The following is a 15,767-nucleotide window of genomic DNA, read 5'->3' on the forward strand; positions in this document are numbered from 1 at the left end:
AAACAAGAGTGTTGAAAAGTGTAAAATAGAATACTCAAAACCACCTTTTGTTCTGCATTTAACGAGAAGAAAGCCTAAAGATCTGCTTGCTGATATTACTACAATTTTCGCCATGTAATTATAATCCAAAAACTCATTTAATAATAAACCAAGATACATATGTTATGAAACAATATCTAACTGGTTTCCGTTCAACATAAATTCAAATTTGTTACATATTAGATATACATGCATGATATATCATATAGGTTAAATTTTACCAATTAGCAAACTGTGGATTATTCAGTGGTCATTAATATCGAAAGTTGTGATACACTACTGGACGGTCTGTTGATTTAATTGTGGATAAGCATAATACAACCCGGTATGGGCTCTGAAGGCTGGTCATTATTTCGACACAATAAAACACATAAATAAAGTAAGAGGGGAAATCAGAAGAAACGCGTATTTTATCTACACTTAATTGGACATATTCTTCTTCGAACTCAGAAACAGCGGTAACTTCCTCTTAACTACGATACGTTGGCTTTCACGTGATGATAGTTAAGCGAAGCAAAGTCACCACTGTTTCGGAGTTTGCTGATTCTTCTTCCCCGAAAGGATACGGACCCACCTCAGAAAGGTATGCAGGACGAATTTAATTTTATTTTTGACATTTAAAAATCGACTCACTTTTTTTTTCAGTTTAAGAATATTTTAACATTCTTTGGTTAAAATAAATAGAAATAATGCACTTAACTTAGTCTATTTTAAAAGTCAAAATGTAGACATGGAATAATTGACGTAAATGAAGAAGATCTATCTCTTGTTTTACTATATGTCGCCTTGAGCAAATATACCTTTCCAGCTTATTTGCATATATAGTGTATAAAAAATATATAATTGTTTTAAAAGGAGTGAAGAAGTGATAATGTTACCACATCAAGGAATTTTAAAAATAAATAACCTAATAAACGTATATTGATTTCTTACTAGTATATGTGAAACAATGGTATATTTTAATTAAATTCTTATTCCTAACAGCTTCTTTATATCTATGTAAAGGGTGCACTTTAAAAGCACGTGTATCAAATCGCTCTAAAAGTGACGTCTGAGAACAAAAATACCCTGCCCTTTTCAACAGCTGCAAGAAACTATTTGTCAGAACATAGCCTGCACGCGAATCAGTATAATCGTTCGGATAGAGGCAACCATGTTTTGTAGCTTAAACTTGAAAAAAAATCATGTGGTTATTTTAAATGAATTTGGTGATAATGTGGAAGATATTGTTCTGATTTTTACTGAAAAAAATGTTTGTCCTGCATTTTTTTTTTTTTTTTTTATTTTAACCCAAAACTCCAGTCCTGTTTATTTTAAAGCTTCATCCTAGCCCACATTAAAAATCAAATGGTAGCTTAGTATCGCTCTGATGAGTTAAGCCTTTTTCAACTAAATTTTATAGTGTGTTCTTATGTTGCGTTGTTACTACACTGACCCTGGTTAGGGGGTGGGGCGAGAGCTCACACATATGCATGTTTAACTCCGCCATATTCTTTGTGTGCCTAGATCCAAAGTCAGGAGTCTGTAGTTCAGTGGTTAATTTTGTCGTTAGTTCATGTCTGTCATATTTGTTTTTTCATAAATCGTTATGTAATAAATTAGTTTGTTAGTTTTCTAAATCAAAATGATATTTTTCATGTCAAGCCTTACATAGAGCCGACCATACGGTATGAGTTTTTTCATTGATGAAGACTGTACGGCAGTCTGATTAAAACCAGCCCCCCCCACTATCCACATGCGTCTCAAACAGTGGGTGCTGGTTTTAATCAGACTAAATGTACGGTTGCCTAGAGCCCCAGTCACACTGTCAGGTTTCAAGAGCTACGTTTTACTACGTTTTGAAAGCGTAGCGAAACGGAGATAAACGTTACGAAGCGTAACGAAACGCAGTGATCCTTTTTTCAAAACGGGACCTGCCCCGTTGTTTTGAAAATTCAACAACAAACGTAGCGAAAATTTTAACGAAGTAGAAACCTAGTAAATGCGTATCAAAGCTTAGCGGAACGTAACAAAACGTGCTTACTTCGTATCGAAACATGTCAATGCGTGTTGGAAACGTGGGTCTACACGTACTTATACGTAGACTTTACTTCTTAAAAGAGGACATTGTAAAAATTAGATCGTCAGTATTATAAAAAAAACACAAAAAAGAAGGAATAGGATCTCTAAAATTGAATTTCAAAAAATTTGAAAGTGGCTGCACCACTAGTGTTTGCAACAAGATATAACCCGATATTTATTGAAATCGGCAGAATTTTCTGCAATCGTTTTCTAAAAATACATATATTATTCAATTTACCAGCACGTGTGAGTTTTGAATAATATATATAATAAAATGATAAGGGTCAAGTACAAAATAAATAAATGCTAAGAAAAGAATTATACCACAACAAAAATATAATCATAAGTCTATGGAAGAAGTGATTCGATAAAAACTTTTCTTATATCAACGAGCGATATTGTGGGAAATTTCAGTAATGAATCTTTTCTTTAAACAGGGTGACATTTAACACGACATACGTCTGGTGTATAATTTCCATGAATTATTTTATGTAATAACAAGCATGGTGTATTTAAACGAGAAAATTAAATTGTTGAATAAATGAAACATAAATGCACGATTTATCATTTGTAGATGTACACATTCTATAAATATCATGTAGCAAATTCATTGGAAGGCAATTGAGATGAATTCAATTGTTTGCTAAGCTAAAATCACCTTTAAATCAAAGATACTGCTATATTTTATTATATCAATGCGATATTTGTCTTGTATCATAGCGATGATTTTTTAATATAAAAAAATTATGAATGCAATACTTTTCTAATATAACTGCTATAGTTTTCTAATATAAAATGAATACGATGACACGTCACAATGCATGTCAAGAAAACTGCAAACATAATTCACAAACTAAGATCATGACCTGTGTAATGTTTTAGGATCAATATCACTAAAATTTCCTAACTGTAACAAAATTAACGCTTACATGAACTTATCAATTCGAAAATGTTGCTTGAACCTATTGATAGTTGAAAGTGTTAACAACCTGTTCAGTCTATTGTTTTCAATTACATTCATGGTTTAACCGACTAATTCTATTTGAAGTGATGATGCAATGGCGGAATTTAAATGCGGTTGCAAATAGTCTACCGACCTATTTATATAATAATGTTGTGTTTAACATTGACTATGCGAAAATAGTAGCAAGGGTGAGAGACAATAGTGCACCACCCGAAGGGGAGTGCACTATTGTCTCAAACCCTGGCTACTATCATGACTATAGTCAATGTTAAACACAACATTAATATCATTAGTATACTGACTGTTTACTATTTGGAATAGTGACAGTAGTGTATTTCAGTGTACAAAAAACGCGCTTTATGTAACTCTGCATATAGATGTATTAAAATACTGCGATCGTTCTATTTGTGCAGTCAAAATGCGTCGACTGTATATTTCTATGTCATATGTCATATAGGTGGTTAGCTACATTTTTTAAGAAGGAAATATTATCAGGTGTAAAGTTGATGGATAAAACAATGGATGATATAATGTGGTTTAAACTAGACAAGACATTTTTCAGTTTTGATAGAAATGTATTTTTATGTTTTTTTATATATTCCTCCTTCAAACTCATCTTACACATTAAGAACAAATTTTGATAAACAAATTTTTGAGAAACTTGAAGCAGATATTGCGAAATATAGTATATCAGGGGATGTAATCCTTATGGGAGATCTAAATGCACATATAAACTGTAAAGAGTTAGATTTCATAACAAATGAAGTAGATGACAGTTTGGACAACTTTCTTCCCACTAATTATGTTGCAGATAGTGTATGCAAATTAAGAAATACTCAAGTACACCAAAAAACTAATAACTATGGAAAATTAATACTTGACTTATGCACAGAATCTCAATTAAGAATCCTTAATGGAAGAACTCTCGGTGATTCAATAGGTAAAATAACTTTCTATAATCATAATGGTGTGTCAATTGATGACTATTGTTTATGTTCATCTGAATTTTTACCAAATATTGTCAATTTTAGTGTAGGACAATTTGAACCAACAATATCTGATCACTGTCCAATTTCAATTACTATACATTCTCAATTAGTAAATAAGTCATGTGATAATTATGTTAAGCCAACTCTTAGAAGAGTTAAATGGACTACTAAACGAGAAGAAATTTTTAAGTCCAATATGTTGAAAGTGAACTTTGGAACTATTAATTCTGATGTAGATAATTTAACCCAAAAAATAGATTCGAATAATATATACATGTAATTCCAATGTAACTCAAAATGTTAATGATACAGTCTCTAGTATATCATCAATATTATACAATGCTGCTTTTTTAAGTAATAGTAATAAGACCCCTGGTAAAACCAAAAAAAGTAAACGAAGAAAAATAAAAAAGCCATATTATGATAATGAATGTGAATCTAAATATAGGTCCCTAAAGAGTCTGACTAGAAAATTATGTACTGAGCCCTGGAATGACAGTCTTAGACACAAAGTATTATATAATAAAAAGGAACTGAATAAACTTATAAGGAAAAAGTATAAACAATTTAGACATAAAATGATAAAACAGATTATAGATTCAAATAATAGCTGTCCAAATGATTTTTGGAAAACAATTAAGAAACTAAAAAAAGAGAACTTCAAGGATCCTAGTTCTAACATACAACCTAAAGAATGGTTTAAATATTTTAATAAATTAATGAATATTGATTATGATAAAAATGTTTGTTATGATAAGAAAGAGTATACTACTTTTAAAGATTGTAACACATGCACTAAGATGTGGATTCAGAAAGGGAAGTCGAACAAGTGATCATATTTTAACTCTAAAAACTATAATTGATAAAGCATTTAAATCATCATAAAAGATATATGCCTGTTTCATTGATTTCAGGAAGGCATTTGATACTATTAACAGAGATGCCCTCTTTTATAAATTGTCCTATTACAACATAGATGGTCCCTTTTTTTAGTATAATGAAAGATATGTATAAAGAGGTTTTGTACTCGGTAAAGATCTCGGAAGGTATCACTGATTTTTTTAATTTCTCAGTTGGGGTAAAACAAGGGTGTATTTTAAGCCCTACATTATTTTCTTTATATATTAATGATTTACCATCTATTTTTGACTCTACATGTGAACCACCCAAGTTAAATGATAATGATATATCATGTCTGTTATACGCTGATGATTTAGTCCTTATTTCTGAATCGGCTAATGGCTTACAAAAATGCCTTTACAAGCTTAGTTTATATTGCACTAGTTGGGATTTAACAGTAAATCTTGATAAAACCAAAGTTATGATTTTTAACAAATCAGGTAAAAAACTTGCAAAAGACAAGTTTGTTTTTAGTGATAATATTTTGGAACACTGTAAAGAATATAAATATTTGGGTATACTGTTTAAACCATCTGGTAGTTTTACAGAAGCAGTGAGACTTCTTTGTAAAAAAGCCTCAAAAGCTATATTTTGTATTAGAAAACTGTTATTTTCTGAAGATATCAATGTATTACCTCACTTTAAGCTTTTTGATGCTGGTGTTAAACCTATACTTCTTTACTGTAGTGAAGTTTGGTCTCTGTATATGATAAAAGATATTACAAATCTAGAGTCAAAATATTGGTCATTGGCTACCATCAAAGTCCAAATTAAATTTGCAAAAACTTTAATTGGAGTAAATAAATCAGCTGTCAATTTAGCAGTACTAGCTGAACTTGGTATGTATCCAGTTTTTGTAGAAGTATTAAAACTGTCAATTGGCTTCTGGTTGCATGTGATCAAATCTGATAACAATTGTTTACTAAAAGATGTATATTTTTCCAACCTGCAATTAACCAATGGATTTGCTACAAAGATTGAACAGTTACTTGCTACATTAAATTTTTCACATGTTTGGAAAAATCATGATACTATTTCAAAAAGGCGTTTATTATATGCAATTCATACCAAACTTAATCATAGATATCTTAATTATTGGAAAGAAAATATATTTTGTGATAATAAATCAGTACATGGTAATAAGCTGAGAACATATAGACAGCTTAAAGAAAATTATAAATTGGAAACCTATTTATTGTTAAATATAGACAGAAAAGTAATAGGGCATTTTGCTAAAATTCGTATTAGTAATAGTGTTCTTAGAATTGAACAAGGGCGTCACACTAAAACCCCTGTAGAAGAAAGAATTTGTCCTTTGTGTCTCTTAGAAGTAGAAGATGAATTTCATTTCACTTTAAAATGTACAAAACTAAATATAATTAGAGACCAACTGTTTTCCAAAATTAGTGAAATAGTTCCCTCTTTTTTAAATATGACTAATGAAGCAAGATTTAAATTTGTGTATACGTGTGTTGAGACTGATATAATTAGAATTATTGTTAAATATATAAGCGACATGTACATTTCTAGAAATGCTTTATTAAGCACTAAATAACTTTGTGGTACCACCTCCTCATATAATGTTTATGAAATTGGTATGATATATATATATGTTTGTATGTTTGTGTATAACAAATTTGTATTGTCTTGGTATCAATCCTGTAATTTTGGATTTTAAACCAATAAAAATTACTTACTTACTTACTTACTTACTTATACAGTCACTGACCCGATATCGCTTTTCCTCATGAATATTTAAATAGAAATTGCCGAAATAATATTGAATTATTCATACGACCTTTTTCAACCTGTTCTTGTTTCAAATGCATACAACGGTGCGTGGAACGACTCAACATTGTTTCTTTTGCAATTATTGGAAAAACATATTTAATTTGTTAATATTTTTTGTTTGCAACCTATAAATCATTATGTTTTATGCTTAGAAATGGTTGATATTTAAGTCCATACTCAACCGATTTCGTTCACCATCGAGTGTTGGTTTCAACAGGTAAATGTAAACATTGTGTTGTATAAGTTCCCTCACATGGACAAGTCAATTTGGCGTGATCTGCTCAAAAATATCATCTAGACTTTATCTACTATTAAAGATTAAACAAGTTGCTTTTTTAGAAAAAAAAAGTCAATACGTGAACCTTAGAACTTTTTTTTTATGCAAATCTTATTTCAACTGAATTGTAAATTATACCACAGTGTTTTCATTATCATCTGTGTGGAGCATGATATTTTCTTTTTATTGTAAATCAGGACAATTTGGATATGTTGAGAGTGGTGTTAAATATAAAGTGAGGAGATGATTAATATTTTTATTTCGATATTAATTTTTACCAACGTGAAAGGTCAAAATACCTAACAGCCATTTTATTTACTTTTCTGTGAGAAAAAAAACATATTAGATAGATATAGGAAGATTTGGTATGAGTGCCAATGAGAAAACTCTTCATCCAAGTAATAATTTATAAAAGTAAACCATTATAGGTCAAGGTACGGCATTTAACACAGAGCCTTGGCTCACAAAGAACAGCAAGTTATAAAGGGCCCCAAAAAAAAACTAGTATAAAACCATTCTAATGGGAAAAGTAACGGTCTATATAAAAACGAGAAACGAGAAACACGTATGAACTACATAAACAGACGACAACTACTGTACATCAGATTCCTGACTAAGGACAGGTGCAAACATTTGCAGCAAGATTAAACGTTAAAGTACGATTGTTTTGCTTCAAAGAATATGGAATGTTTATTCCTACCAATAAGACAAACGCAACTTACTTATCATTTGTTTGCGCATGCCGTAAAACCCTGTTCCACATAAGAAATGGGTTTGGATCCAGCAAATACATTTAATTTGCTGCTTATACATTATACTAAGTATACCTGTCCGAAATCAGGAGCCTGTATTTTTTTGTTTGCTTATTATCGTTGTTTGGCATAAAAAAAAATCATTGTTTCTTAGAAATAATTTAACAAATGCAGTTAAACCTTTTTTGTTGGGAATCTTTAAAGGATATTCTTGTGCATCAATTAATTCTACTGAATTGATAACCGTTTCTTTTAAATTAACCATGATCATATTTGTGTACATTTACGTTACATCATAGGCAATAAGAAAGCATTCCCTTTTTATCTTATGTGTAACACTATTTTATTAATGAAATCCGTTGTATCTAGAATTCAATTCTAAAGTTATGCCTCTTCAATAATGGTTTTATATTAGGTCAAATAATTTCTCAATCTCAATCCATCTCGTGGGAGAGTAACACCTATTGATGATCGGTCGTAAGGAACATTAAGTAATGTACATTGTATCATACTAGTTGACCAGTTCGCAATGCCTCATTAATTATTTCTAAATGAATTTTATGAATGTTTGGAAGACTGAGGTACATGTGTCCATGTTTTGAATCATTATTATTCTTTAAAAATTATACGTATGGATATCTATTTCGTTTTTTTCTATATAGATTTTCAACTATATATTTTATTATCATATAGCTTATAAGTGAGTAAGCAATCAGTGTAAAGTTCTTTATTGTCATGTTTTAAATACATTGAATACCCCGTATGGAGGTGCTCTTAATTGCAGGATGCTAATACAGATAAGAAAAAAATGTTCCGAATGAACAAAAAGAAAGTTTCCGAATATTCCTCATCAGACCATATTTCTAACTAATAAATATGCGTGAACCCTTATGGGTTAAAAAAGGCTTAAAAATTTCTAAATCTAGACTGCAGAAAATTATTCTATAATGGTTATATCTTGCCACTAATTGATTTAATGAATGGCTATTATCTATTTTGAATTTATTGAACCATAAAACTAATTTTTGAATCTTCACATTGAATAATCAGCGAAGCGGATTATGTAAAATGTGAAGAGTCAAAAATTAGTTTTATGGTTCAATAAAATCAAAATAAATTATAGCCATTCATTATAAATAAATTTCTATAAAAAATAAGACTCAAAGAACTTTTTATATTATTTATATTAACAATAACAACGTACACACATGTTTGTGTATGAATACACAACGTCAGAGTGGGCGTGTCGCTATCAAAATTGACAACATTGAAAATAAAACTAATAATTTTAACCAATCAGAAGACAGTAAAAACACCAAATTTATTTATTGTTGTATAGTGTGGAGTAGTTGTAGCAGTGAGGGTTTAAATAAGAAATTTAAATTACAAAAGAGAGCTGCTAGATTAATACTAGAAAGAGACCCTTTCGCTCCTTCTGCGCCCTTATTCAAACACTTAAACTGGATGACAGTTGAACAGAGAATAACATATCACAAGTTTGTGATGACATTTAAGTGCATTAAAAATGATGCCCCATCATATCTTACTAACAAGTTTCATTATGTCTCAGACAGAAATCCATACCCCTTGAGAAATGCTGTTCAAGGAAACTTCATACTCCCTAAACCAAAAACAGAATTGTTCAAAAAATCTTTTATATATTCTGGACCGTTCTTGTAGAATAATTTGCCAATACCGTTAAGAAATATTACAAATTTTTATTCTTTTAAATACAAAATAACAGATTATTTATTGAAATCAACCTAGCTGTATAAATAATATTAAAAACTGATTATGTCATAATGTTTATTTTTTCATCACATTTCATCAAGTTGTATTGAACATTATTATCATACTTGACTTTTTATACTAATGTATGCCACAGGCGCTTGGGTATATGATGCAGATTTTTTTTTTTTTTTTTTTTTTTGCTGATTAAAATATTCAATTTTCTTTATTTATAATACATATCTATCACTTCTGTGCATGTCTCACCTAGTTTCGAGTGATTTAAACGACCCAGAGAAAATACCCAATTTTACTATCCATACTAAGAAACAAAAAGGCAACTAACTCGACGCCATTGTTCTGCTATCTATAAATAAATAGATTGACCTACCTATATTCCCCAACGATTTCTCTGGGGGAAACGTGCCTTTCTTGCCGTCAGATCGCAGACATCGTTTATTTTATCAAATTGGTATTGGTCGTAACATTTTTAGTCCATCTCCAGCATATAATAAAAAGATTTTAACTATTTTCACTGAACAATTTTCCCGAACTTTTGTTAAAGGGAAGTAATATTTTCCCGGACTTTTTCGGAACATCTCTCCAAGTACGTATGGAAATAACGAACACTAACACCGAAATAATGAAAATAATAAAAATTACATATCTAAGACTATAAAAAATTACATATCCCCTTGAAGTTGCGCTTATTCTATTTTTTTTATAAGCCGGTTTATCTTGGTTTTTGTTTGTAAAGTATGTTAGATATACAAATAAAATATATGATACTAGACGACATTGTAGAACCTCTTTTTCAGTCAGCAAGAGATGACTCTACAATGAGTGTATATTACACAAATATAACACTCGTTTAATTTAAAACGTTAAGGACCGCGCTGAAGTACGTCCATCATTCATAGTTCACTATTCATTATTCAATATTAAAAAATGAATACTGAAATAGTTTATGTTTCATTATTCAAATTGAAGCGGTGAATAGTGAAATAAAGATAAAAAAAAAATTGACTGTTGACACTTAAGCTATATTTTGATTCGCAATGACCATAAGAGGATCGACCTAAATGCCACAACATGCGTAAAAATGAGGAAATATAAAAAAGAAGATGTGGTATGATTGCCAATGAAACAACTATCCACAAAAGACCAAAATGACACAGACATTAACAACTATAGGTCACCGTACGGCCTTCAACAATGAGAAAGCCCTAACGCATAGTCAGCTATAAAAGGCCCCAATAAGACAATGTAAAATAATTCAAACAAGAAACTTAACGGCCCGGCTTATTTATGTAAAGAAAAATGAACGAAAAACAAATATGTAACACATAAACAACATAAACAAACTACAACCACTAAATTACAGGCTCCTGGCTTGGGACAGACACATACATTAATTATGTGGCGGGGTTAAACATGTTAGCCAATTTTGAATAATGAAATGGATATTTTGAATAATGGCATGGACTGGCAGGACCCTTCAGCCTCTAATTACAGATATATATTATACATCGATCGAAAGCTTATTAAAAGAAGAACAAAAGGTATATAGTCAATATGTTCCGCAACGCATATTAGAGGAGTAACGAAGGACTTAAATATCGAAATGCGCCTGAACATTGAGAAATAGCCAATTTTGAATAATGAAATGGATATTTTGAATAATGGAATAGACTGGCAGTACCTTTCAGCCCCTAATTTCAGATATATATTTTACCGCGATCGAAAGCTTATTAAGAGAGGAACAAAAGGTATACAGTCAATATGTTCCGCAACGGATATTACAGGAGTAACGAAGGACTTAAATATCGAATTACGCGTGAACATTGAGAAATAGCCAATTTTGAATAATGAAATGGATATGTTGAATAATGGAATGGACTGCTGCGACCCTTTAGCCCCTAATGATAGATAAACCTTATACCTCATTCGAAAGCTGATGACAAGAGGAACAAAATGTATATCTATATATGATGAGTTTATTTACATCATCCAATATTGCCGAAGATAAATTGCAGGTACACTAACAGTTGCAGTGCCACACATACAGCTCTATTTTTACTCTATATATATAAGTAAATATGGTTAGATCACTCGTGAGACACATATCCATCTAAATCCCAACACCAAAACAAAGATTCAATCAACTACGCAGCACTGTCTTCAAAAGGGTAAACCCTAGAATACATGAAAGGCTGAAAAAAACTACAGGAATGTGAAATCATACAACAAAATACAAATAACCTTTCATAATATTGGTAAACATCAACAATTACAAATGATAGCGACTATCAACAAACAGTGGTGTGCCATATCCAGAAATCAACGCCACTTTGCTTATTTGAATATTAAACTAAAGAAATCGGATACTGGTCACGGAAATTACATTAAAATGATAGGAAATTTTGAAAAAATGTCTGTTTTAATTTTAATTTAAGTGATAGACAGGTTGCCGGAGCAGAAAATGAATATACACAACAATATACACGATTTAAACGAAACACAATGACTGTTGTTGCAAAAATACAGGTTCCTGAGCTATTTTAAAAATCGAAGCGAGAGGCTTTTAACATTGCAGTATAAAATACAGGCTAAAATGGCTGAAACGTCAAATTTGCAAACTTCGTGTTGAAAATTGGCTTACAAGGTCATTACAAAAACAGGTTGCCGGGTTGAAATATGAAACTTGAATTTCCAAAGAATAAGCAAGTCCAAACCTTGTATGTGTAGTCGTTGAACTTTAGGTTCCCACGTAAAATTAAAATATCACTATTTCAAGAAGAATAAACTCACGAAAGCACGAAAAATTCACTAAATTCGCGTTCATTGTTTTGATTTTGACCGCCTGACAACTTTACGGAAATATCAAATTGATTGTAAATAAGGACTCTGTGACGGGCAACTTATAATATCCGTGTTTTAAAGATTTTAATGATATCAAGCCTATCAAGCCAGTCCAGTTCAAAGTACTATCACGTGGTACAATTCTCATTTACATATTATGAATATTAATTAGCAAAACCACTACTAATTTCTGGCTATGCAAACTCCTGGTTCAGCCTTTACATAGAAAATAGTCATTTTATAGTGTTGGACATATTCGTCAGTACTTTACATGAATCCTCTTGTTGCAGTACAAAGTCAACAAATACTGTTGTTGAAAAAAAGATTGAACGGGATTTGACTTATCAAATGGATATCAGATTACCTGCAAGTACAATCAAATTACAAAAAAAGATGAAAGTAGTGAAAATATTGAGAATTTTACATTTGATGGCCACATGAGAGCATCACTAGCCCAGTGGTAAGCACTTCGATGTTCACATGAATATCAATTATATGGTCATTTTGATAAACTGGCATTTTGCAAAAGTATGAATTATATGAAATACTAAGGATTTTCTTATTCCAGCCATAGATAACCTTAGCCGTATTTGGCACATCTTTTTTTGAATTTTGTGTCATCAATGCTCTTCAATTTTGTAATTGTTTTGTTTTCTAACTATTTTTATCTGAGGCCACACCAATTTGGTCCCTTGTTCGACGGACCCGCCCGCACATATTTTTTTCAAAACAGAATTTTTTTATTTTTTTTCATATTCCCGCTTCCCTCATCCGGAATTGTAATCATGTCCATTTCCCGCACCGTTTTTTTGTTGTTGTAAATATTATAAAAAGATATCAACATTTGTTAAATCACAGTCTAACCTGTATATAACGATTTTAAACATAAAAGCACCCCACCACACTGTGTAAATATCTGTGAGAATATTTGTTTCAGCATGAAACCTGGAGTGCTCCGATAAAAGTTATAACAGCGGGTATTTCCGTGAAGAACAAAAAAATGGTTTCTTTCCCCCTTACTTATATTCCCTATCAAAAAATGTTCGTTGTTAGAATAAAGTACAAAGAACTTCTGAAGGATTTTCTTTCAACTGCAATTATATTGTATGCTGGCGAAACAAAACTATCCATAGCCGCTGCCTGTGTATGCACCTGTCCTGATTGATTCAGGAGCATGTCGTTTAGCAGTTATCGTTTGTTGATGTTGTTCATTGGTATTTTCCCGTTTGGATATATAAATTAGATCGTTGGTTTTCCTGTTCGAATTGTGTACGCTAATAATTTTGAGGTCCTTTATAGCTTGCTGTTTGGTCTGTATCAAAGCCCTGTGTAAAAGACCGTACTTTGACCTGTGTTTGTTATTATCAGGTTGAGAACAACCCTCCCTCAGACAAAGGGTCATTTTACTGATGTAGAAAAGAAAATAGAAATACCAATGATTTGTATAGTTCTTCTATACAAAACCTTTGAACACTTAGAATTTTGTACTAAAAATAGGAGAGTTGCATCATATTTTAAACAAATTTTTCTAAAAGAGGGGTCAACTTATTTTGAATAATATGAAACTGTTAAAGTAAATGTGTTAACATGGTTAAAGTCCAGGAATATTACAAAATTATTGGACATGTTTTGACCATTTAATACCAAATAGATCTATAGTTCTATGAGAAAATATGAGCCCTCTTGTACAAACAAATATATTATAACTTATATTGATCCCTCATAAAACATGTAAAAGAGATATTTATAACATTAAGGGGTTGCCCCCAAACTGATTATGATTTGGATGGAGAATTGTCTCATTGTCAGTCACACATACATAGACCAGATTTAATTATTTCTTGGTGAACAGAGAAAAAATACTTCAGAAATTAAAGAAATGTCAAAGTACAAGCGATAAATCAAGTTTTAATATTGAAAAAACTATTATTTTATGTTTACAAAAAAAAATTATAATCGCTCGCCTTTACTTTTCAAGCTTCGCCTCAAAAATTTGCAAATTGAATATTTTTTTATTAAAATTTTCAAATCGCTCGCTAACCCCAAATTTTGGAGTCCAAAAATCCGTAGAACAAGAAATTAAATTGGTGTGGCCTGAGCGTCATTGGTGAGTCTTGAGAAGACGAAACGCGCGTCTGGTGTATTAAATCATCAGTCTGGTACCTCTGATAACTATTATATAAAAAATAGCAGATGTAATATTATCGACTATGAGACAACCATAATCAACAAAAGTTCAAACGAAGTGGATAATAGCAATTATAGGCAACCGTTCTACCTTTTACAATGTGAAATTCCATACTGTACAGTCGGTTATGAAAGACCCTGGAATGTAAATTATGAACCAATTCAATTGAGAAACCTGATAGCATACTTGATAACACACCAATTTAGAAAAACAAATAAGACTGACAAGAGCAACGACAACCAATGAACTACAGACTCTTAACTTACGACAGGCAAAACGAATATGGCAGAATTAATCACGTTTATGCACGCTTAACCCTCCCCTATCCTATGAGATTGGTTTTGCAGATCACCATATTGACAAATTTTTATGCAGGTAAAACAAAAGATATTACACTCATATTACTAGATAAGGACAGTAACATGCTAACGTTTGGGACGGTTCAGTGTGTTTCTGACAACATGATACCTAGCATAATGACAAAAGTATATCATGCCAAACTAATTTAATCGTTTGGTTTTGCATGTTTTATATTTGTCATTAAAATTTTCTATCGGAATATAACAAACAACAATAACTATGTTTTTGTTTCGATTGATATGTTGTTCAATTGACTTTATGGTCTCCAACAGCCCCCGTGAATATAAGTTTGTCAAAAGTCAATCAATGACTTCTCCAAAACACAGTAATTGTATAAAGTCTCAACCTGTTAGTAATAATTAAAACCTGGTGTTCAACGCGTAATTTCCTAGATAATTATTGTCAGATACGCTGGAAAATTGAATTTAAAAAGTTTATTTTCATTACAGAGTACATAAAGATGCAGGTACATTATTCAAATCAAATCAAACGAACACGGAAGTTATTAAATATAAGTCATCAAGTATAACTTTTTGTTTTGAGAGAAAAAGGCGGAAAAGACCCAACATATTGAATAAATAATCCAAATTCTGTAAAGTAACTCATGTTGTAGGATTGTCTAAATCAATAAAAAACATTGCATTCTAATAAAGGATACTTTTAATGTTTCAGTTGACTTTCCTTGAAATCAAGCTTATGTTTATGCTAAAGTCAACATTTATAATTTCAAAAGGACACTGTATTGAATTATTCATTGTAAGAATCGTTGAACTTTGAATCATTTCATATACAAATAAGTGTAACTAACCAACAAACTATAACATTTTACTATCTAACTTATATATATTAGTTGCGA

General features: G+C 31.0%; 1 long non-coding RNA gene across 1 annotated transcript in view; it reads left to right on the forward strand.

Moving 5' to 3' along the window:
* Window positions 1-335: 335 nt before the first annotated feature.
* Window positions 336-15,767, forward strand: part of LOC143078341 (uncharacterized) — a 43,991-nt gene continuing 28,559 nt past the window's right edge. The window contains exon 1 of the long non-coding RNA XR_012979181.1: window positions 336-622. This is a non-coding gene — a long non-coding RNA (uncharacterized LOC143078341). The remainder of the gene's footprint in view (window positions 623-15,767) is intronic.

The sequence above is a fragment of the Mytilus galloprovincialis genome, chromosome 6 (assembly GCF_965363235.1).
Source record: "Mytilus galloprovincialis chromosome 6, xbMytGall1.hap1.1, whole genome shotgun sequence".
Classification (NCBI taxonomy): domain Eukaryota; kingdom Metazoa; phylum Mollusca; class Bivalvia; order Mytilida; family Mytilidae; genus Mytilus; species Mytilus galloprovincialis.